The 23,413-nt window shown below is 44.9% G+C and overlaps 1 long non-coding RNA gene across 1 annotated transcript in view; it reads left to right on the plus strand.

Moving 5' to 3' along the window:
• The window catches only part of LOC147122643 (uncharacterized), a 71,043-nt gene extending 48,824 nt beyond the window's left edge, over nucleotides 1–22,219 (plus strand). Inside the window, exons 2-3 of the long non-coding RNA XR_015081051.1 lie at nucleotides 13,195–13,369; nucleotides 21,897–22,219. This is a non-coding gene — a long non-coding RNA (uncharacterized LOC147122643). The remainder of the gene's footprint in view (nucleotides 1–13,194; nucleotides 13,370–21,896) is intronic.
• The last annotated feature ends 1,194 nt before the right edge of the window (nucleotides 22,220–23,413 follow it).

Genomic DNA, 23,413 nt, shown 5'->3' on the forward strand with positions numbered 1-23,413 from the left:
ATATTCAAGGCAAAAGGAGATGGTAATGGGACAGGTTAAGAAACAAAGGATGGCTCTAGATGAAGTGTAAATTGCGCTGGCAGAATGGAAGACAGCTGCCATGTGGGAGGGAAGAACAGAACAAAAGTGTGGATAAAAAATATATATATGTGATAGGGGCCGAGGTTATGATCTGAAATTGTTGAACTCTATGTTGAGTCCAGAAGGCTGTAAAGTGCCTAATCGAAAGATGAGGTGCTGTTCATCGAGCTTACACTGAGCTTCCGTGGAACAATGCAAGAGGCCGAGGATGGTGAGGTCTGAGTGGGAATGGGGCGGTGAATTAAAGTGACAGGCGACCGGAAGCTCGGGGTCCCCCTTACGGACTGAACGGAGGTGTTCCGCAAAGCGGTCACCCAATCTGCGTTTGTTCTCCCCAGTGTAGAGGAGACCACATCGTGAGCAGCGAATACAGTATACTAAATTGCAAGTAGTACAAGTAAATCGCTGTTTCACCTGGAAGGGGTGTTTGGGGCCCTGGACAGCGGGAAGTGGGGAGGTATAAGGGCATGTGTTGCATCTCCTGCGCTTGCATGGGAAGGTGCCGGGCGAATGGGAAGGGGTTTGGGGGCAATAGAGGAGTGGACTAGGGTGTCGCGGAGGGAGTGGTCCCTATGGAATGCTGAAAGGGGAGGTGAGGGGAAGAAGCGTTTGGTGGTGGGATCACGCTGGAGGTGGCGGAAATGGCGGAGGATGATCCATTGAATGTGGAGGCTGGTGGGGTGAAAGGTGAGGACAAGGGAAACTCTATCGTGGTTCCGGGAGGGAGGGGCGCGGATGAGGGCAGAAGTGTGGGAGATAGAACGGACACAGTTAAGGGCTGTGTCAACCACTGTAGAGGGGAATCCTCGGCTGAGGAAAAAGGAAGACATGTTGGAAGCACTGGTATGGAAGGTGGCATCGTCAGAGCAGATGCGGCGGAGACGGAGAAACTGGGAGAATGGAATAGAGTCCTTACAGGAGGCGGGGTGGGAGGAAGTGTAGTCCAGGTAGCTGTGGGAGTCAGTGGGCTTGTAGTGAATGTTTGTCAATAACTGGTTATTTCTGAACCCTAGTTGCTTTATTATAAACTAATGGGAATGCAGAAAAATCAGGCAGTGAACAGTTACAATATATAATATAAAAATGCTATTGTATTACTGACATCCATATTACAGAATATAATCAGTGAATGACATCATAAATTAACATAATCCCTAAAATCAGTGGATGTGATGTCCAGCTCTCTAATGAGGTAAAAATTACTCTTTTCAATCACTGCCAATTTTTCCACTGAGTGTCACATCTCCACTCTTGATTGTTCATTTCAGGTCTTTAAAATTCCTTGGCATCCCTGGTAATATGCAACATTCTTTATTATTGGGGCCTAGTGGTTGTTGGTATTTTGTTTCAGGATCCAGTTCTTTCTCGATAAGGAACAAAGCAGTCATTATTTGGGGTTTGGTAACAAATTTCCTCACGTCGACTAGATGCAGTAAACACGACTCGTTAATAAAAGTCAAGTGGCTCGTTTCTGATTGCTAAAGTGGTAAATCAGTAGGAGAGCATGTAAAACACCAGCAGATGGCTTAAAGTTACCAATGCAGGTATGTTCCTGTGTGGGAATGTAGACAATTCCATATTTTTGGTAGTTCATATATTCTTTCCCACAGGATGAATCCCTATTTCTAGCTATGGCATTTTTGTTTCTTTCTGAAAAGAATCAGTAACATATATTATTAGAAGAAAGAAAGAACTTGCACATCCTCAGGACATGCCAAAGCACTTCACAGCTAATGAATTACTTTTTGAAGTTCGGTCACTGTTGTTATGTTGACATATATGGCAGCCCAATTGCACGTAGCAAAGTTCCACAAACAACAATGAGATAAATGACCGGTTAATCTGTTTTTGATGTTGTTGGTTGTGGGATAAACATTGGCTATGGCACCAGGAGTACCCCGCTCCCCTCCTACTCATCTTCGAATAGTGCCATGGGATCTTTTACATCCATCTGAGAGGGCAGTTGGAGTCTCAGTTGAACATTTCACCTGTAAGACAACACCTCCAACACTGCAACACTCCCTCAGTACTACACTAAAGTGTCAGCCTAGATGTGGTGCCAAGGTCCTAGAGGGAGGGGTGGGCTTGAACTCACAAACTTCATACTCAGAGGCAAGAGTGTTACCACTAAGTCAAGATGACAAGCAGCACGCTACCAAAAATTATCAAGTATAAAAAAAATTGAATGCTTCGTATTTCCTATATTGTTAAGTCTGTATTTTTCCACATTGTGTCATGTTGAATAACAATTGTGTCTTTACCTGTCTTCTTCTTAGGCAGTCCCTCGGAACCAAGGATGACTTGCCTTCCACATTAAAAATGAGTTCTCAGGTGACTGATGAGTCCAATGCGGGACCTACAGTCTCGGTCACAGGTGGGGCAGACAGTGGTTGAAGGGGCAGGTGGGTGGGGTGCTTGGGTTGACGTGCGCTCCTTGCGCTGCTTGCGCTTGGCTTCCGCTTGCTCCCGGCGAAGAGACTCGAGGTGTTCGGCGCCTTCCTGGATGCTTCTCCTCCACTTTGTGCGGTCTTGGGCCAGGGATTCCCAGGTGTCGGTGGGGATGTTACACTTTTTCAAGGAGGCTTTGAGGGTGTCCTTGAAGCGTTTCCTCTGCCCACCTGGAGCTCTCTTGCCGTGTGTCATCAAAGCTTCGATGCTGGGGATGTTGGCCTGAGCGAGAACACTGACGTTGGTGCGCCTATCCTGCCAATGGATTTGCAGGGTCTATCATCCCTGTACAGACCCGACACCAAGTGGCGGTTCAGCCAATTTAGATTGTTAAAAGCTTATTAAAAGGTAGTTAAAAAACATTTTCCCATGTACTTGCCATTTTACCAGGTTTTCAACGAGGTTCCCGGAGAGCGGCAATCACATTAGGTAAGTATGTCGGGTTCTCAATGACTGTGGATTGCTGTGAACAGGTGAAAGCTGCAAAAGTGGTCTAAAACCTACCATTTCACAGCTGTTCACTTCCCAATCTTAGAAGCTGGAGCATTAAAGATTTGGAACCCAATTTTGAGCTTTATGCACTTTTGAAGTGTTTGGAGTAATCTCTCTATCCACTGTCACCTCCTTGGAACAACCTATCTCAACATTGACAGATTACGTCTGTCATCTTAACCTCATCTGCCATCTATTCCATCAGCATTGGTGTCCTTGAAAAAATCTCACCGTGGTCCACCCATTGGAAAGGAAGAGAACCTCCTTGCATGCATATGGAGGGAGTCATGGGAGAACCTGGGTACAGCCGTGCACCTTTGTGCAGTGCTTGTTAATGTTTGCAGCACCTCAATGCAGAACTGTCAAAATCATTTTGGATATGGCCCCTTTAAGGAAACCGGCTGATGACGCGTCATCAAATGATGTCATCAGACCTGCTTCCTATTAATTGGCCGAGAACCTCGCAGGGCGGGCTTAACAAGCCCTATTTACGTAAAATCTTGTTGGAGGCTGGGATCGAGACAAATGCGGGGTCCCCACACGCCACGGGCGTCGCCCACCACGGACCTGCCGAGGTTGGAAAAACCCAGCCCTGAGTGTCTGTTTACCAGCATTAACATTTTTTAATCTCATCAACCTTACGGGTTTTTATTATAACTTTTTTTCTATGGCAGCTACCGGTGAATGCATACTTGGTGCAATAGTAGCTGCTATAAATACAGCAAAATCGAAGCAAAATTTAGAGATTTTTTTTAAAGTACTATGCCTGTGGGAAAATGTTTGCAGAATGTTATAAAAGAACGCACTTTGATAGCATGCATCTTAAATTTTATGATGAGACACCAACAGGGAGTGCTTTGTGGACTGGGCTGATCTTGCAGGTTTATGACTTTCTGAAATGTTGTGAGCCAAATGAAATGTCCAGGTTGTATTAGGCACAGATACTAGCCTCATTGATTTAGATGATCTTAAATGTGTCTACGTACAAGGTATAATACATGCTATATTACAACAGCGACTGCACTTCAAAAGTACTTAACTGGCTGTAAAGCACTTTGGGACATCCTGAGGTCGTGAAAGGCACTCTCTAAATGCAAGCTTTTCTTTTTTCTTTTTGTAAATATACCGAGAGATTCCATGGGCCCTAAAAATGGACTTTGATAAAAGATTTTGAATCACTAAGTTAATAATTGTGACAGGTAGTATTGTGAGAATTCTTAAAGAAAGAAAGACTGGCATTTATATAGCGCCTTTCACGACCACCGGACATCTCAAAGCACTTTACAGCCAATGAAGTACTTTTGGAGTGTAGTCACTGTTGTAATGTGGGAAACGCGGCAGCCAATTTGCACTCGGCAAGCTCCCACAAACAGCAATGTGATAATGACCAGATAATCTGTTGATTGAGGGATAAATATTGGCCAGGACACCGGAGATGACTCCCCTGCTCTTCTTCAAAATAGTGCCATGGGATCTTTTACGTCCATCTGAGAGAGCAGACAAGGCCTCGGTTTAACGTCTCATCCAAAAGACGGCACCTCCGACAGTGCAGCACTCCCTCAGCACTGCACTGGATTTATGTGCTCAAATCCCTGGAGTGGGACTTTGAACCCACAACCTTCTGACTCAGAGGCAAGTGTGCTACCCACTGAGCCACAGCTGACACTTCCTTCTAGGCACATGTTCATTTTTTTTTTAGAAGTACAGCTTCTGATAGTGTTGCTCATTTGCCTAAATATAAATGCACATTCATGAAACTGGAAATGCTGTTCCTGTGCAGCATAGTGACACCAGCGCTAAAGTTTTTCAGAAAGGACATGGCTCGAATCACATCTTTTACAATGCAGTATATTAAATTATGTCCCCTGGGAGTTGATGGAGAGGATTATCTTAATAAAATTTCAAAATTAAAAAAAATGAAAATGACATAGTATTAACCTGCTTATGATGTCAAATGTACGCACTTACAGTAAAAAATTAATATCGTGTGATCTCTAAAATTGAATATTAATAGAATTGTTTATGATACTGACCTTGCCAACCTATTTTAGCTCAATTGAGAATTCTGCTGATTATTAATCAAGTCCCATTTTAGACCTTGGATGAATTTCAAAATGCATGTTATTTGTGGTGCTGTGTAAACTCATTCGCTGTGTCTATGCTTCAGCAGAATGAGCCATCGTGTTTTGGAACCTGCAGAGCTCATCAGGGAAAGAAGCAAGAACTTGCATTTATATAGTGCCTTAGCACATCCGCGAAAGATCCCAAACCATTTTGCAATGTTTGAAGTGCAGTCAGCAGTATGTCAGCAGCACATTTGTAAAATGTTCCATTAATCGCAAATGGGCAGCACGGTGGCGCCAGGGACCCGGGTTCGAATCCGGCCTCGGGTGACTGTCTGTGTGGAGTTTGCACATTCTCCCCGTGTTTGCGTGGGTTTTCTCCGGGTGCTCCGGTTTCCTCCCACAGTCCAAAGATGTGCTGGTTAGGTTGATTGGCTATGATAAAAAAAAAAAAAATTGACCCTTAGTGTTAGGGGGATTAAATACGTGGGGTTACAGGGATAGGGTGGGATATGTGTTGGTGTAGGGGTTACGGGGATCGGGTGGGATATGTGTCGGTGCAGGCTCGATGGGCCGAAATGGCCTCTATCTGTACTGTGAGGTTTCTGTGATTCTGTGATTCTGTGAATGAAGGAACAGATAATCTAAGAGAAAGTAGTTTATTTTACTTTTTTTGAAAATATTAGAATTTTATGAATAGAATATTTAATTTCTAGTAAAACATGAGACTTATAAATATTGAAAAGTAAAAAAAAAATGCATTTAGTATCAATATCCCTAAATTGTACACGACCAGATAGAAAAAAGTACAGACTTGCAAATGGAAATAGCAAGGATTCCTGTACTGGAAGGAATTTATGTCAAAGGCTACAGGCACCAACTTAGTTCTTAGTAAGACAACCTTACACAAACCTTTGATAAGTTAAATCATCCTGTCAACATTGCTATTGCATTTAAACACCATCTATACTTCCTTCTATTCTATAACAACAGAAAATGCTGGAAAAACTCAGCAGGCCAGGCAACATCCGTGGAGAGAGAAATAGAGTCAACGTTTCGGGCCGAAACCCTTCTACAGAACTGAGAGAAAAGGCAGGAAATGAAACAAAAGGCAGTTTGGGGGCTGGGAAATGGGGGAGGGGATGAAAGAAGAGACATTAAGAGATATTCAGGGTGAGACGAGATTAGGCACTTTACAGCCTTCCGGACTCAATATCGAGTTCAACAACTTCAGATCATAACCTCGGCCCCTATTATATTTTTATATTTTTTATCCACACTTTTGGTTTGTGACTTTTCCTTTTTTTCCTCTCTCTCCCACATGGCAGCTGTCTTTCACTCTGCCAACGCATTTCACACTTCATTTAGAGCCATTGTCTGTTTCTTCACCTGTTCTATTACCATCTCGTCTCACCCTGAATATCTCTTAATGTCTCTTCTTTCATCCCCTCCCCCATTTCCCAGCCCCCAAACTGCCTTTTGTTTCATTTCCTGCCTTTTCTCTCAGTTCTGTAGAAGGGTTTCGACCTGAAACGTTGACACTATTTCTCTCTCCACGGATGTTGCCTGGCCTGCTGAGTTTTTCCAGCATTTTCTGTTGTTATTTCGGATTTCCAGCATCCGCATTATTTTGCTATCATCCTTCTATTATATGTACATCTACCGTAAATGAGGTGTTATTTATCCACAGCTTGTTTTGTCTGTCCCTTATTTACTTTTACTAACAGATGCAGATTGCTTCAAATGACTTGCAATCTCCTCTGATCTGGAGCCACACCTTTTCATGGCTTTCCAGTTTCAGAGCCAGGGAAAGACATTAGGGGAGAATTTCAACACAGCCCGTTAAAATTGGGCGAGTATACTTACCACTCTGAGACGGCTCCACCCAAGCGCACTTTCCACGTGGCAGAAGTTCCTGCTACAGACAGGTGGGAGGAGTTCATGTAAATTGGGTTCCTATGATGCAAGTAGAAACCTGATGTGAATTTAACCCGAAAAAATGTAAGTCCCATTGCCTGGTCAATTTGGTGAAACTTAGCATACCAGACACTCTTTGTGGGCTGTAGTTCACTTGTCTGGAAACTCCAGCACCCCCCACCACCCCCCCCCCACCCACCCCCCCCCTCACCCACCCCCCCCACCCACCCACCCACCCCCCCCCCCACCACCACCACCCCCCCCCCACCACCACCCCCCACCCCCACCCCCACCCCCCGCTGGGAACAGCAGTTAATTCCTCAGGTGGACTGCCTCCACCAGGACCCCTACTGCAGTATCTGAGAACCTGGAGGCTCTCACGGTAGCTGTTTCGGGCGTGTCTGAAGTGTCCAGGGCAGATTCCAGTTTTTAAACTACCAATGTACACCTCCCCTTTAAGAGGTGCAGGCTACCTTTAAATAGCATCATGGACACGTCATTGTCATTGACCCCTATTAGGTGAGCTACCAAGGAACAGGGCAAATAGAGCTGGCAGCCTGCCTATTCAATATTAATAAGGCACAGGGACCAATTTCACTACTAAACATGCTCAGGTGTGGGCTGCGTGTGCAGCACCGATTCGGCACTGTGACAGTGCCAGTCAGTCCCTTTCCTAACCTCTAGATGGCACCTTCACTTGTTTGGATCTTGTTTGTGTTCCCTTCTTTTGTATGAACCAAAAACAGACATTACACAAATAAACTGTAACAAAAAGCCCAATAAACCCCTAAACAAAACTTAACCAATCAAATTAAAATTTGGTTATTTAAACCGACTATGCACTCCAGTCCCCGCGGCGCCCACCGGTCCTTGTTTGTGTTCTGTGTTAATTCTTAATGGCCTGTTAGCTGTTCATGGGTTTCACCTGGTTTTCTTGGTATATTCGTTCTATGGTTGTTTCACTCAGTGCTCAGTCCTCACTAGGGTGAACCAGGGAGTTAGTCTTGACAATGTTCCTTGTCTTGACTAGGTGCTCTGTGTGACTAGCCTTTGCTCTATGGCAGCTTGCCTTCACAAGCTGGCTGCCATAGTTCTCTCGAGCTATGTATCTAAGTCTGTGTTCTAGTTCTCTCGAGCTATGTACCTAAGTTTGTGTCACAGTTCTCTCGAGCTATGTATTTAAGTCTGTGCCATAGTTCTCTCGAGCTATGTATCTAAGTCTGTGTTCTAGTTCTCTCGAGTTATGTACCTAAGTTTGTGTTCTAGTTCTCTCGAGCTATGTATCTAAGTCTGTGTTTTTGTCTCTGGATTTAAGATGTATTTAAGTCTGTTGTTCTGTTAAGTTGCTTGTCTTGGTAAGGTGCTGTTTTGACTAGCGTGTTGCTATGTGGGAGCCGTTGGGATCTTGTCTTGAGCTTTGCATTGATAAGCCGATTACCCTTGGGGTAGCTTGTCTGGAGTTTAGCCTCAGCAAGCCGGTTGCCCCTTGTGGTAGCTTGTCGCAAGCTCAGTATAGACAAGTGGGCTTCCTCATGGAAGCTGTCCTGAGTTCCTATCTTGACTAGCTGTCTTGTAACTTGTCTCTAGTTCTTATGTATGCTTATGTTTCTGTCTCGAGTTCTCTTGTCTCTGGTTCTTATGTATATTGCTGTGTTAATCTAGTTATGTGTGAATCTAGTAAAGTTCAAACAAAGTACTGTATATGTGTCTCTTGTCTGGTTTCTGCACTTGGGTCCAGAACCTACCTCGCCCGGAGAGCACGGCCTCGTATTTATACGGCCCCGTGGCTCCCCAACCCTGACAGGCACCTGAAAATGGGCACAGATGAATTTCTAGCCCTCACTATCTAAACACCTTGTATAATGCCACTTATAAGTGGGGCAGAACCCAGATTATCTACAGTCATCAGGATTTCAGATCGAATTATGTCTTTCAACTGCTGGGATGAAACTTCAGGTTGTGTCTTAGCGTATGCTTCAAAGACAGTCCCATGCATACTTTCAATTAGACTGTGTCTTATGTTAGTCCATACAAAGTCCACTCAGAATAATGTACACGGCACAAAATCGTCCATGTCAGAGCAGGTCAGGGATTCAGGTCAGGATGTAGTGTGTTTTTTGCTTGGCTTCTTTTTGCTGCAGACATGTCAGGCAGGATTTTGATTGGGCCGTGGAGGCGGGATTGGAGGCGTGCAGGGGTTAAAATCCCGAAATCGGGGGTCCCGCACCCAACCCGCCTCCATGCCAGTTTCAAAGGAGGCCGGTGCCCGCCCTGCACTGGGACCCACCTCCCCGAGGTGGGAAGGGGATTAGTGCCAATTAACTGTCTGTTAACAGGTAGTTAACAGGTAGTTTTTAGCCTAATTCCTATTTTTAATGTTGAAGTGTGGGATTCCCGACAGCTTCAAACCACGCCAAGTTAGAGGACGCGGACCGTCGGGATGAAGGGCTTGGAGAGGTCGAGGTGTCCGGTGTTCAGGTGAGCGATGGGTGCATGAGTGCAAAGGTAAGTGTGTTTGGTGTGTGTAAAGTGTTTAAATAAGTTTTACATACCTTTACTTACCTTTACAGCCTTCCTTCCTTCAGGTCTCGGGAGTCCCTCATCTCGCCGGCACAGAAAGCAGAATGGCTGCGAGCTGTCAAAAATTGCAGCATTCAGCTTTCTGTTCCAGGGAGATCTCTAATTCATCCTGAGAGGAAGGAATTAACTTGTAGTACAGATTGTCATGTCGAACGCTGATATTTCATCTGTCAAAAGGTCTTGACAGATGAAATTTCAATCTGTGATGTCACCTGTTGCCGGGTGGCCCTTAATTGGCCTGCTGAGCCTGTTGGGTGGGCTCAACAAGGTTAATCAAGTCTAAATCACGTGGGTTGGCTAGAACTCGATGGAGGCGGGACTACAACCCAGAAAGTTGTAATCCCGCCTCCTACTCGACTTCTCAATGAAAATCCAGCCCGTCATCTCAGGTCAGGTCAAAGACTCTGGTTGGGTCTTGTTTATCAACAACAACAACTTGTATTCATATAGCACCTTTAACATGGTAAAATATCCCAAGGCGCTTCACGGGACCGATCACATAAGGAGATATTAGGGCAGATGAGCTAGGTTTTAAGGAGCGTCTTAAAGGAGGAGAGAGAGGTAGCGAGTCAGAGAGGTTTAGGGAGGGAATTCCAGTGCTTGGGGCCTTGGCAGCTGAAGGCACGGCCGCCAATAGTGGAGCGATTGAAATCGGGATGCTCAAGAGGCCAGAATTAGAGGAGCATAGATATCTTGGAAGGTTGTGGGGCTGCAAGAGATTACAGAGATTGGGAAGGGCGAGGTCATGGAGGGATTTGAAAATAAGGATGAGAATTTTAAATCGATGTGTTGCTGATCCACCAATTTCAACTATGCACTGGGGAGGAAGGATTCTCTCCATATAAAGAATAATCAATTGTACATATAATTGGATCTCATATTATATTGGCACCCTAAAATTACCCCAATATGGGTACATATAGGCCCGTAATTTCCGATAGGAGGCTTCCTGCGTGCGGAGGCCTCCTATCGGAAAAAAATCTACGAACTTACCTGAGGGCTCCCGAGGTCCGGACACTTCCGGTCCTAGGCCTCTCCAAACTCGAAATGCGCAGGGCCCACGTATCCCAGGGGTGCATGCAGTTCACAAGCGTCCCTGGGATCACGTGGGCCAGGCCAGCCAATAGGAGAAGGGAATCTCCCTTCATACTTTTGACAGATAGACCTGTCAAATACAGGAAACTCTCTGGTATCCGGCACCGACGGGACCGGGATGGTGCCGGTTGATTAAAAATTCCAGATGACGGAGAGGGTTATCTACCGAGGCTATTTTTAACAAACAAAAATAAAGGAATGTGGAGTATACAGTAATTGGGTACTCCCGGCAGCGCGGGAGAATCAGACTCCTGCTATTGAGGTGTTCAGACTTCCGACAGCGCCAAGAAGCTGAGTAGTGGCAGTTTGGAGAACTACCCCCACTGACTAACTCAGCCACCGCGGGAGACTCGGACTCGGCAACATTTCCGGTTATTGAGGTGTTGTTTCCGGTATATGAATTTTGCCGGTTAATAGAGAATTCCGGATATTTAGGTACCGTTTAAACGAGAGTTTCCTGTATATGAATGGAGATCACCCCAAAAACACAGTAAAACATTAAATAAATTTTTAAAAAACCATCGCGTTTTTAAAAGAGTTAAAATTACAATAAATTAAATATTAAATATAATTTTTTGCAAAAAATAAAGTTTTTTACGGGGCTAAAAATAAACTTACCTTTAAGTATTTAAAGTATTTAAAAATTATAAAAGAGTGAATTTTTTTTTTTTACTTTTTTCAACTCTTATGCTGGCGTAAGATTTCTAAGGGTTTTCAGCGGGCGGAGGTTCTGCAGAAAGCAGGACTCTCACCCTGCAGAGGCCCTTCTCCAGGGCAGGTGTCCGATCTGTCAAGAGCATTCTTGACAGGTCGGAAATGTCGGTTTTCAGCGCATGCGCTTTGCATGCCTGAAACCGGCATTTCCGATGTCCCTACAGGTGCGTACACAGCGCATACACACCCGTAGGCATCGGAAAATACGGGCCATAATGCGCTATGCTGTAATAAAGGAAAAGCCAAGTACCATCCAATCCCTGGCCTTGGATTGTTTTTCAAATATTTCAGTTTTTATAAAATAAAAGTTGATCTCCCATGGCATTGCACATGAGGAATTAAGACCAAGTGTAGTATTCAGTTGAAGTGGGTTTTGAGGGGATAACTGGATCCTGGTGTGCAGGCATAATTGAGTCGCCATTTTAAAGTCATACATTGTAATGTTATTTTTATATAACACACGTATTTGGTATGTGGGCCATGTGTTTCTTTGAAAGCTCCTTATAAGTATCCGCAGTACCTGTTACTCCTGTAAATGGTGCTCTGATAGGTATTTTTTAATGTTAAAGATATCACACTGTGGACATACAATAGCTGCTATTTTACAATGAGACTATATCAACCTGTGATTGCACATTCTGCTATAAATTGCTCCCATAAATTGCTCAAAACACTTCCTGAATATTTTTGCCAACCAACATTTTTTCCTCAGATATTTCTAATCTCCAAATAAGGGTTTAAACAAAAAAATTTAAAAATAAAAAAAGTACACATTTCATAATAACATGATTAAATGTATCCATTGAATTGTCTTTTGTGTCTTTTAACTTCTAGTACTTTTTGCCCAGTAGCTTTTCTTCAAATAATTTTTTAAAACAAGAGGACAATTTTCAAGAGGACAATTTCCATCTTCACCTGATGCATACACATGTACACTTTTCAGGAAAAGTCCCTGGACAGAAATCAGGAGTGGAATCCTGGCTAACTTGTTTCTCCTAACCTAGCTCAGGGCCAACCACTGTCTCAGATAAGATTAGCTAACTCAGCACAGACCAAGAATCAAAACTGGGAACTTGCTTTCCTATATGGCTTGGTATCACACCACGTGATGCATGGGACATGGGAGGAAATCAGATCTGGGATGAGTAACAATTCCAGGTCAAAATGTCTAGGGATGTGGCTGCGTTCCATCTGTAGGCATGAGGAGAGGATCAATGTGAGTCAAAGAGCCATGAGGTTAACTGTGAAGGAAAATCACCATTTCCTCCCCAATCATACTTTCTTCCTTCAAAGAACAGTCTATATCTTACTCCCCTAACTTTAATGCCCGCAGAAGAGTGGGCCATGATAGTCAACGGTCAGCCTCAGGACTGTCATCAATCTTACTACCTCTGTTTTATGAGTAAAGCCAATTGCTAGCAAACAAAGATGTAATCTAATCAGGAATTAGACAAACACAAGTAAAAACTTGTCCTGTACATCACACGCTGATCAACTATGGTTTTTGAATGCGAGTGGCAACACGGCCCCACATCATGATTACATTTTTAGGTATGTCACACATTTTCTCTCCTTCTACAAACATATGTGCAAACGCACCAAGAAAAGAGTATTGCGATAATGAACTCTTTTCATCTTTTCTTGGTGTGTTCTCAGTCGGTGTATAAAGGAAAATTTTCAATCCTAGTTTGTACTGCAACATTTAACTTACTGTTATTCTCTCTTTACTTCTGCTCTGTTGTTCTTTGATTCAGTGGTCGGGAGCATGAGCTCTGGTTGACTTTTTTCGCCCTCTTTTGCGCAGGGGTGCTGGGGCCAGTTGGAGTGTCGCTGCTGCCGCACCAGGAGAGACCAGCCAATTCAGCACCGACTAGGGATTGAACCTTGAGCCTTCTGTACGCACTTAGTTCCGCACTTGCCAGTGCCTAAGTCAAATGGGCCATTGGGGAAGTACAACAGCACCATTCTTTAAAGATAAGGTACAGCTCCATCCAAACCCAGTGGGGCTGATTTTAACTCTCGGCAGTGACTTCAATGGAAAGGAAAATTGGGTGAAGCGTAAAACAGGCGGCTGCTCCACTACTGCCTCCACCACCGAAAGTGAAAATCAGCCCTCATGTATTTAATGTGTGGAATATAATGTGGAGAAATGTGAAGTTATCCACTTTGGTAGGAAAAATAGAAAAGCAGAGTATTTTTTAAATGCTGAGAGATTGGGAAATGTTGGTGTTCAGAGGGACCTGGGTGTCTTTGTATACAAATCACTGAAAGTTAATATGCAGGTACAGCAAGCAATTAGGAAAGCAAATGGTATGTTGGCCTTTATTACAAGAGGATTTAAGTATAAGAGTAAAGACATCTTACTGCAATTATATAGGGCCCGGGTGAGACCACACATGGAGTTTTGGTCTCCTTACCTAAGGAAGGATATACTTGCCATAGAGGGAGTGCAACGAAGGTTCACCAGACTGGTTCCTGGGATGGCGGGATTGTCCTATGAGGAGAGATTGAGTAGACTAGACCTGTATTCTCTAGAGTTTAGAAGAATGAGAGGTGATCCCATTGAAACATACAAAATTCTTACAGGACTTGACAGGGTAGCTGCAGAGTGGATGTTTCCCTGGCTGGGGAGTCTAGAACCAGGGGCCACCATCTCAGAATAAGGGGTCAGCTATTTAGGACTGAGATGAGGAGAAATTTCTTCACAGAGGGTGGTGAATCTTTGGAATTCTCTACCCACAGGGCTATGGAGGCTCAGTCATTGAGCATATTCAAGATAGAGAGCGATAGATTTTTGAATATTAAGGGATATAGGGATAGTGCAGGAAAGTGGAGATGAGGTAGAAGGTCAGCCATGATCTTATTGAATGATGGAGCAGGCTGGAAGGGCCAAATGGCCTTCTCCTGCTCCTATTTCTTATGTTCTTATGTTTAAATAGAGCCAGATTTGCATGTTCAGGAAATTAGCTAGACAGTGCCAATTCAAATCAATTCACCTTTTGGATTCTTAGACAGCTGATGTTGAGGTCATGCCTTAAAAAGTAGTCCGATCGAGCACTATGAAGGACATTTGAGCAGACTGCTGAATCAGATAGTTAATCTAATGAGAAAATGTTCAGTTCTAACATGTCAAAATACTTCTATAGCTTAGAACAAACAATATGAGACTTCCCATTGTTTTCCATCTCAGCAGTTCTGTTGCGTTATTCACCTGTTTACTTTGCTCATGACTCATTACAATGCAAGACCTTAGCCTGGGTCTGGCAACGACAGGTGACACATTGATGACTGCCAACAACTCCATTGCTTCTTTCAAACAGATTTGAGATCCACCTGCTATAAGTCCAGGAGAATCTGTTCACATTGCTGACAATGGTTGATAGTTTGGCTTGTGGTCAACAGATCATTACTGCTCTGGGCCAGATTCTGTCTTTTTTGGACATCTTCTTGTGCATGACTTCCTCTGCTCCTCCAGCAGCATAACTATATAGCCTGTAACCACTCTTCAGTAATGTGCTCAGACATATTCACATTTTAACAGTTTGCTCATTGTGAAATTCAGCCGTCAGCTGAATTCTATTTGTTCCGAGAAAATTTTTTTTACCATAAAATAGTACTTTGCACATGTTGCTTAGATAGGGCCACCCTTGTTAATGTATTCACGTGCAAAAATAGCATATGAAGGCCTCAGACCATGAGAAAGTTGTGAGGAGAAAAAAACTGTGCAACAAAAGCTGAAGAAAATTTACGCACCTGAAAATAAGTTTGCGCTGTCAGAAATCACATTTTAGTTCTACACAAGGGGTGGCTCACGATCAGAGTTTGTGTTGTAACATAATAATGATATGAGATGTGGCTGCACTTCACAAATGTCAAGTCACTGTGAACAGCTGCCCTCAAATCATCAGTGCCAGTAAGCTAACCTTTTGATCATTTTTTCCTGAATCTCTCCACATTTGTTCTTTATTTTATCCTCCTCTTTATGTTCCCCAATTAAGAAAGCTGGCAAGCAACCTGTTAGGCCTCTAATAGTATCACTTTGCAACTGGTCAGTTAGTAAGCATGCCCCTGTTTTACTTCTAGGGTTGCCATCTATCTGGTTTTGGAGCAGAGTTTTTGAAATGTAAACTAAATACTAAAAGTCAGATTTTTTAATATTAGCGTCTTTTTTTCACTTACATATGTGGAGCATTATGTGGAGGCTTCTCTTCCCGCTCCTGCATCGTTACCTCTGGTGTCCTCCAAGGATCTATCCTTGGCCGCCTCCTATTTCGCATCTACACGTTGCCCCTTGGCGACATCATCCGAAAACACAGCGCCAGTTTCCACATATACGCTGACGACACCCAGCTCTACCTCACTACCACTTCTCTCAACCTCCACGGTCTCTAAATTGTCAGACTGCTTGTCCGACATACAGTTCTGGATGAGCAAAAATGTTCTCCAATTAAATATTGGGAAGACCGAAGCCATTGTTTTCGGTCCCCGCCACAATCTCCGTTCCCTAGCCACTGACTCCATCCCTCTCCCTAACATCTGTCTGAGGCTGAACCACACTGTTCACAACTTTGATGTCATATTTGACCCTGAAATGAGCTTCCGACCCCATATCCGCAGCAAAACAAAGACCGCCTACTTCCACCTCCGTAACATCGCCCGTCTCCGCCCTTGCCTCAGCTCATCTGCTGCTGAAACCCTCATCCATGCCTTTGTTACCTCTAGACTTGACTATGCCAATGCACTCCTGGCTAGCCTCCCACATTCCACCCTACGTAAACTTGAGGTCATCCAAAACTCGGCTGTACGTGTCCTAACTCACACCAAGTCCCGTTCGCCCATCTCCCCTTTGCTCGCTGACCTACACTGGCTCCCGGTTAAGCAGCACCTCGATTTCAAAATTCTCATCCTTGCTTTCAAATCTCTCCATGGCCTCGCCCCTCCCTATCTCTGTAATCTCCTTCAGTCCCACAACCCCTCTAGATATCTGTGCTCCTCTAATTCTGCCCTCTTGAGAATCCCTGATTATAACCACTCAACCATTGGTGGCCGTGCCTTCTGTTGCCTAGGCCCGAAGGTCTGGAATTCCCTGCCTAAGCCGCTCTGCCTCGCTACCACTCTTTCCTCCTTTAAGACGCTCCTTAAAACCTACCTCTTTGACCAAGCTTTTGGTCACCTGCCCTAATTTATCCTTATGTGGCTCGGTGTCAACTTTTTTGTCTTAAAATACTCCTGTGCAGCACCTTGGGACGTTTTACTATGTTAAAGGCGCTGTATAAATACAAGTTGTTGTTGTTTGGAAACTAATGTTAAGGTTTTTCCCTCCCTAGTTACGCAATCCTCTGGGAGAGGCAAAAAAAAAACAAATTTAAAATCTTTTGCCAATTTAGAAAACAAATTCCGGGGAATTCCTCTCTGACCTTTAAGGCAATTAAGCAAGCTTTCAGGAGACTGCAGTAACAGATATCATTAGTCACAGCTAACCCACCTGCCTTCGATAACTCAAGATGTCTTACACTTGCAGAAACTCGCCCCGCTCTCCTTGGAAGACGTAGAAAATCGCTACTCGGCATATGTCTGGCAATCTATTCCAGACGTTGATGACTCTCTGCGAAAAGAAGCCCTCCGTGGGTGTCTATAGCCCTGATTTTAACTCTTCACTGCTTAGCGGAATACAGGCGGAGATGACGAGAGTTAAAATAAGGGCAGCGACTTACCCCATGTAAGACCACTGCCTTCCTGCCGGGTCCCGATATTAACGTACTCTTTTGAGCAGACAAGCAGGACACCTGCAGGAAGACAGTGGGGTCTTGCTTTATATATGCAGATTAGAGCCCAACTACAATTTTGGTCTGAGGCCTGTGAGGGGGAGCAGTGAGGGCTTTCCAGTCAGGCCAAACCTGCCGGGATCTGGATCGTGAGCCAGAAGAGTCCCAGGCAGGTGTTTCTATATCATTTTTTTAGACTTCCTTGTGGGCCAGGTGGAGCAGGAATGCTCCCCCGCCCTCTCAAGGAAGCCTTCGGCCTCCCTTCTAACCAATCGTGGTCTTTCTCAAGCCCCTGTCATGACCAGCGAGCTCCCCCCACCCTAACCCCGATCGGTAGCCTGCTCCCCTCCTGCGATTACGGCCGACCCACCAACACCCCTTCCCTAGCCCCAATCTGCAGCCTGCCCACCTCCGGTTTGCTGGGGACCGTTTCTTCCAGCACAAAGAAACAACACAATCAGTGACTGTTCGAAAAATCACCTAACAGTTAGAGACAAAAAAAAACAGTTATCCCAACACCTGGCATTTGTGCAGGACACATGATTTGGAATGCACTGCCTGAAAGGGTGTTGGAAACCGATTCAATAGTAACTTTCTAAAGAGAATTGGATAAATACTTGAAGGGGAAAATTTTGCAGGGCTTTGTGGAAAGTGCAGGGGAATGGGATTAATTGTATAGCTCTTTAAAAAAGGCACAGGCACGATGGGCCAAATGCCCTTCTTCTGAGCTGTAGCATTCTATGATTCTGTGCCGGATCCCAGCCGCTGAAGTCTTTCACACTGAATGTAGATCAAGGTGTTTTATTGTATCACAGAGTCCAATGGCATGAGACAGCACTGCACAGTCAATTGGGATCAGCCACAAATCCTGAAAATGAAGTGTTCTCACAGATCGCACTGAGGCCTGAGCCAATCCTTTATTCTGAGACTCAAACAGACAGTGCAATGTGTTCAGGAGGTCCCTTGTACCAGTTTCACTCTCCGTGCTTCCAATCTATCACCCAATCTTCTCCTTCACCCAGTCAATCACGTAGCAGGTGGCTATTTTTTCTGCCCAGCATCTGGTGGGCCTGTCAATTTAGCCGGCTGCCGGGCAGAAAACGGAAGAGAAAAATTATAATGAGGACCTCCTCGTCCCCGGCCTTGCCGGGTTCTTCGGCCGCTTTGGGCCTACCCCAATCGCCTCCCAAGAAATATCGGGGCCATTGTTTCTGTACATTTTGCACGCACTTAATGGCACCTCCAAAATGGCATTAAGAAAATTTAATTCTTAAAATGGTGGTGATTACTGAAATTCCAATCCTCCTTGGATATGGGGGTGGTGCCAGAGGACTGGAGGATTGCAAATGTTACACCCCTGATCAAAAAAGGGGAGAGGGATAAACCCAGCAACTACAGGCCAGTCAGCCTAACGTCAGTGGTGGGGAAACTTTTAGAGACAATAATCCGGGACAAAATGAATTGGCTTTTGGAAAAGTATGAGTTAATAAATGAAAGTCAGCACAGATTTGTTAAAGGCAAACCTTGCTTGACTAACTTGATTGAGTTCTTTGATGAGGTAATGGAGAGGGTGGATGAGGGTGGTGTGGTTGATGTTGTGTACATGGACTTTCAAAAGGCGTTTGACAAAGTACCACACAATAGACCTGTTAGCAAAATTAAAGCACATGGGATTAAAGGGACAGGGGCAGCATGGATACAAAATTGATAAGACAGAAAACAGAGAGTAGTGGTGAACAGATGTTTTTCAGACTGGAAGAAAGTATACAGTGGTGTAACCCGGGGTCGTTATTAGGACTACTGTTCTTTTTGATATATATTAATACAGGAAACTCTCTTTTTACCAGCACCTAAATAATCGGAAATCTCTCTTAACCGGCAAAATTCAGGAGTAGGTTCAGGTAAGTTTTACTTCATATTAGTGGCCGTGTAACCAGGGTTCCTGGATCAGTGGCCATGTAACCAGGGTTCCTGCACCTGTTGCCATGCAACAGGGACGCCTGGATCTGTGGCCGTGTAACCGGGGCTCTCCTACCTTAGTAAGTATACTTTTCTGTAATCCGGACTTTTTGATCAACCGGCACTACGCCGGTCCCGTCAGTGCCGGATAAAAAAGAGTTTCCTGTAACCTGGACTTAGGTATACAGGGCATAATTTCAAAGTTTGCAGATATACGAAACTCAGAAATGTAGTAAACAATGAGGAGGATAGTAACAGACTTCAGGAGGACATAGACAGACTGGTGAAATGGGCAGACACACGACAGGGTTAGGATGATTGGCTATGATAAATTGACCCTTAGTGTTAGGGGGATTAAATACGTGGGGTTACAGGGATAGGGTGGGATATGTGTTGGTGTTGGTGTAGGGGTTACGGGGATCGGGTGGGATATGTGTCGGTGCAGGCTCGATGGGCCGAAATGGCCTCTATCTGCACTGTGGGGTTTCTGTGATTCTGTGAGATGGAAGTTAAAGCAGAGAAGTGTGAAGTGATACATTTTGGTAGGAAGAATGAGGAGAGGCAATATGAACTATAAAATTTTAAAGGGGGTGCAGAAGCAGAGCGACCTGGCGGTGTATGCACACAAATCTTTGAAGGTAGCAGAACAAGTTGAGAAGGCTGTTAAAAATGTATATGGGACCCTTGGCTTTATTATTAGAGGAATAGAGTGCTAAAGCAAGGAGGTTATGCTAAACCTTTATAAAACACTGGTTAGGCCTCAGCTGGAGTATTGTATTTAATTCTGTGCCCGCACTTTAAGAAGGATGTCAAGGCCTTAGAGAGGGTGCAAAAGAGATTTACTAGATTGGTACCAGGGATGAGGGACTTCAGTTATGTGGAGAGACTGGAGAAGTTGGGGTTGTTCTCCTTAGAGCAGAGAAGGTTAAGAGCAGATTTGATGGAGGTGTTCAAAATTATGAGGGGTTTTGATAGAGTAAATAAGGAGAAACCATTTCCAGTGGCAGAAGGGTTGGTAATCAAAGGTCACGGATTTAAGATGATTGGCAAAAGAACCAGAGGCAACACGTGGAAACATTTTTTTTCACCAAATGAGCTGTTATGATCTGGAATGCACTGCCTGAAAGGGTGGTGGAAGCAAATTCAAAGTAATATTCAAAAGAGAAGTGGATAAATACTTGAACAGAAAAAATTTACAGGGCAATGGAGAAAGAGCAGGGGAGTGGGGAAAATTGGCTAGCTGTACCAAAGAGCCGGCACAGGCACGATGGGCCGAATGACCTTCTTCTGTGCTGAGCAGTAATTCTAGAAATGTATGCCAAGCAGATTGCTGGCATGAAGTAGCAATATGCTAAAAAAAATTGTGGCAGCAGCATAAGACTTTCAGTTGGCTTCAGGGTTTGATAGAAGTTAATGGGGCAGATCTTGAGTTCTATTGAAGTCAATGGAGATAAAAATCGGGAGAGGTGTAAAACGGGCTGCCGACTCGCTATCACCCATTTTACGCTATCGCACAAAGTCAAGATCTAACCCAATCAGTTTGTACGAGTGTTTGTCTTTAACTGGCAGCTGTACTAAGCTGTATAAATGGCGTTTGCTGAGCTTTTATTGTTGTCTGGTTAGTTAAAGTGTTGCGTTGTTCTCTGATGAACGGTTCACCTTTTTAAGCTAGTGCAGTTAAATCTTCTTGAAATACTTAAGGGCCGATTTTAACCCAGCCCACCCAGTGAGAACAGGGGTGGGGGAGCGGTTAAAATTATGTCTGGGGGCTTCCTGAACATGAGCCAGCCCATGGAACTCACGCTGTTACCTTATAAGAGGACTCCACAAACAGGCCAAGTCCCAGGGCTCCCAGTGACCTAATGTATTATGGGCTGGGTGCAAGCTTTTGGTGGAGCTTCATCCAAAGTCACGAGGTTTAACATGTGACTCCGTTTTAAGAACTATATACGATGCAAATGAGACTCCCACACACCTGTAGCGCACCCTCATTGTGCCCTCTGAAACTGCATGCCACAAGATGCAGCACGCAATAAAACGGACACGCGAGCTTGTCTGCCTGATATTAGGAGCTGCACTTATCACCAGTGAGGCTCGATGTAATAGTTACCTTATGTATCAGAGAGGAATTGAACCCAGAACCTCCTAACTTAGAGGTGAGGGTACTGCCAACTTAGCCGAGCTACTATGCTTTTTCTTTACACCTATCAGTTGTAAAAATAAATTATAAATGTTACCTACAATGACAAAAAATGTTAATGAAACGGAAGATGAAATTGCTGTGGCTGTGAATGATGTACTGCGGCTATTTTTGCGGGCTAGAGGAGTCCGTGTTTCATATTTACTTGGAGTGTGAGAGGTTGCAGCCCCTGTTCCATTTTTTGAAGGGGCTGCTCCTCGATTTTTGGCTGCACTTCAGTCCCACACTCCTGATCTACGGCCACCCGGTGCGGAGAGGAGAGGGCGGGTCGGAAGATCTCCTCGTAGGACTGCTCCTGGGCCTGGCCAAAGTGGCCATTAACAGGTCCAGGCAGCGGGCGGTCGAGGGGATCGTTCGGCCCGATTGCCTGCCTCTCTTCCGCGGCTATGTTCGCGCCCGGGTGGCCCTGGAGAAGGAGCACGCGGTGTCCGCCGGCACGCTCGAAGCCTTCCTGGACCAGTGGGCGCCGCGGGGACTGGAGACTGGAGTGCATCATCACCCCGGCCGGGGTGATTTTAATTTAATTTGATAAGCTTTAAAAAAATTAATCTAGGGTTTTTTTTAAAGCTTTTTTTTTTACAGTCCACTTGTTCGGTCGGGAGTGCGAGAGGCTCCGCTTGGCGATGCAGAGAGCCCTGCAGATGGAGAAGAGTGTCAATCAGAGTCTGCCGGATCTGCACAAACCCTCCACTGGGAGCGCCGACCCTCATCTGTGTGAATTCCTGGAGACCCGCTATCTGGATGAACAAGTGAAGACGACCAAAAAGCCTGTAGAGACTGGGACCCCTGCCTTGTAGGCATGAGGGCTTGTGACTTTGTACAAAGAGCTGAGAATTGAGCTCTATAAATGTGATTTACTGTAAAATGTTCAAATTTTAAAATTAAAAAAAACAATTTAAAAAAAACGATGTCGGACAAGCCATCAGGAATTGCAGCTGTACTCGTGGCTGTGATTGGAATGACTAGTTGAAGTGGGTTGGTTTTGTGATTTGTGTGTTCGTTGGTTGCTGAGGGATTGCTTCTTGTTTAATATATGATTTGCTACAACACGTGAGTTAGCAGGAAACTGATGTTTTCCGTTTTAAAGTTCAGTGCATTCTGAGGTGCCTGTGTATAAGTGAAGAAAATAGTCTAGTTAACATAATTCATGACAGGTGTTATCTGAACTGTGCCACTTATAGTATAAATATTGAGTTATTTCCACCAGAGAAGTCTTCTGAGCCCAGGGATTTGTGAAGGAAACCAAAGAATCCACTCAGAGTTATCAGGTTATTAGATGTACAATTCCATTAAAAAGATATCTGATTCATAGGCCTAGAAATTGGGTTGGTAGCGCCGGCGCTGAGCGCCTAAAGAGACCTAGAATTGGGGCGAAGCCCTATGTTGGGGCGAACGCTATGAGGATAGCGCCGACTCAGAAATTGACTATACATTTAGCGCCTGCGCTAAGTGTTTGCGCGCGCCCGCGAGCGCAAGCAGCTCATGACGTCATTTCAGTGTGCAACGCCTTTTAGGAGTGCCTGAGCGCATATTGGGTGGCGCCCGGAGCCTTAGCGCCCAGCGCTATTAGTGACAGTTCAAGGGAGGGCTAACAGGCCCTTCTCGGAGTAGGGCGGCGCTATTTAAAGGGGACAGCTCTAGTGCAGAATCTTCTGCCACTTGGCCTGCTCATTGCGATCGCTGCTAGAGAGAGTTGGCGAGCTAATGTGGAGCGGAGTTCTGGGAATTTAGCTTTACAGTACTTGGGACCTTCAACCCTGTCCGAAGCACTTGCAGCACTACACCTAAAAGCCTTTTGACCAACTGGCATCGGAATGGGAGCTTGTTTGGAGGGCGACGGCCTCATCGCCCAACACTGTGAAGGGGCAGAGAGACGGCGGGAGAGAGGGCCGGGATTGGCCAGAAGGAGGAGGGGCAATGGAGGTCGGCCAATCCGACGGGATGCTGCGAGGGTCTTTAGGCAGCAGGTGACAAGCCTTGACATGTCGGAGGAGCAGTGTTTGCGAAGGCTCCGAATCTGGAGGGACATTGTTACTGATCTGTGCCACCTGCTTGGTCAGGATCTGCAGCCGCGTGAACGCTGCAGAACCTCTCTGTCC

Source organism: Somniosus microcephalus, chromosome 2, assembly GCF_052327205.1.
Source record: "Somniosus microcephalus isolate GS21.2 chromosome 2, FLI_Smic_1.0, whole genome shotgun sequence".
Classification (NCBI taxonomy): domain Eukaryota; kingdom Metazoa; phylum Chordata; class Chondrichthyes; order Squaliformes; family Somniosidae; genus Somniosus; species Somniosus microcephalus.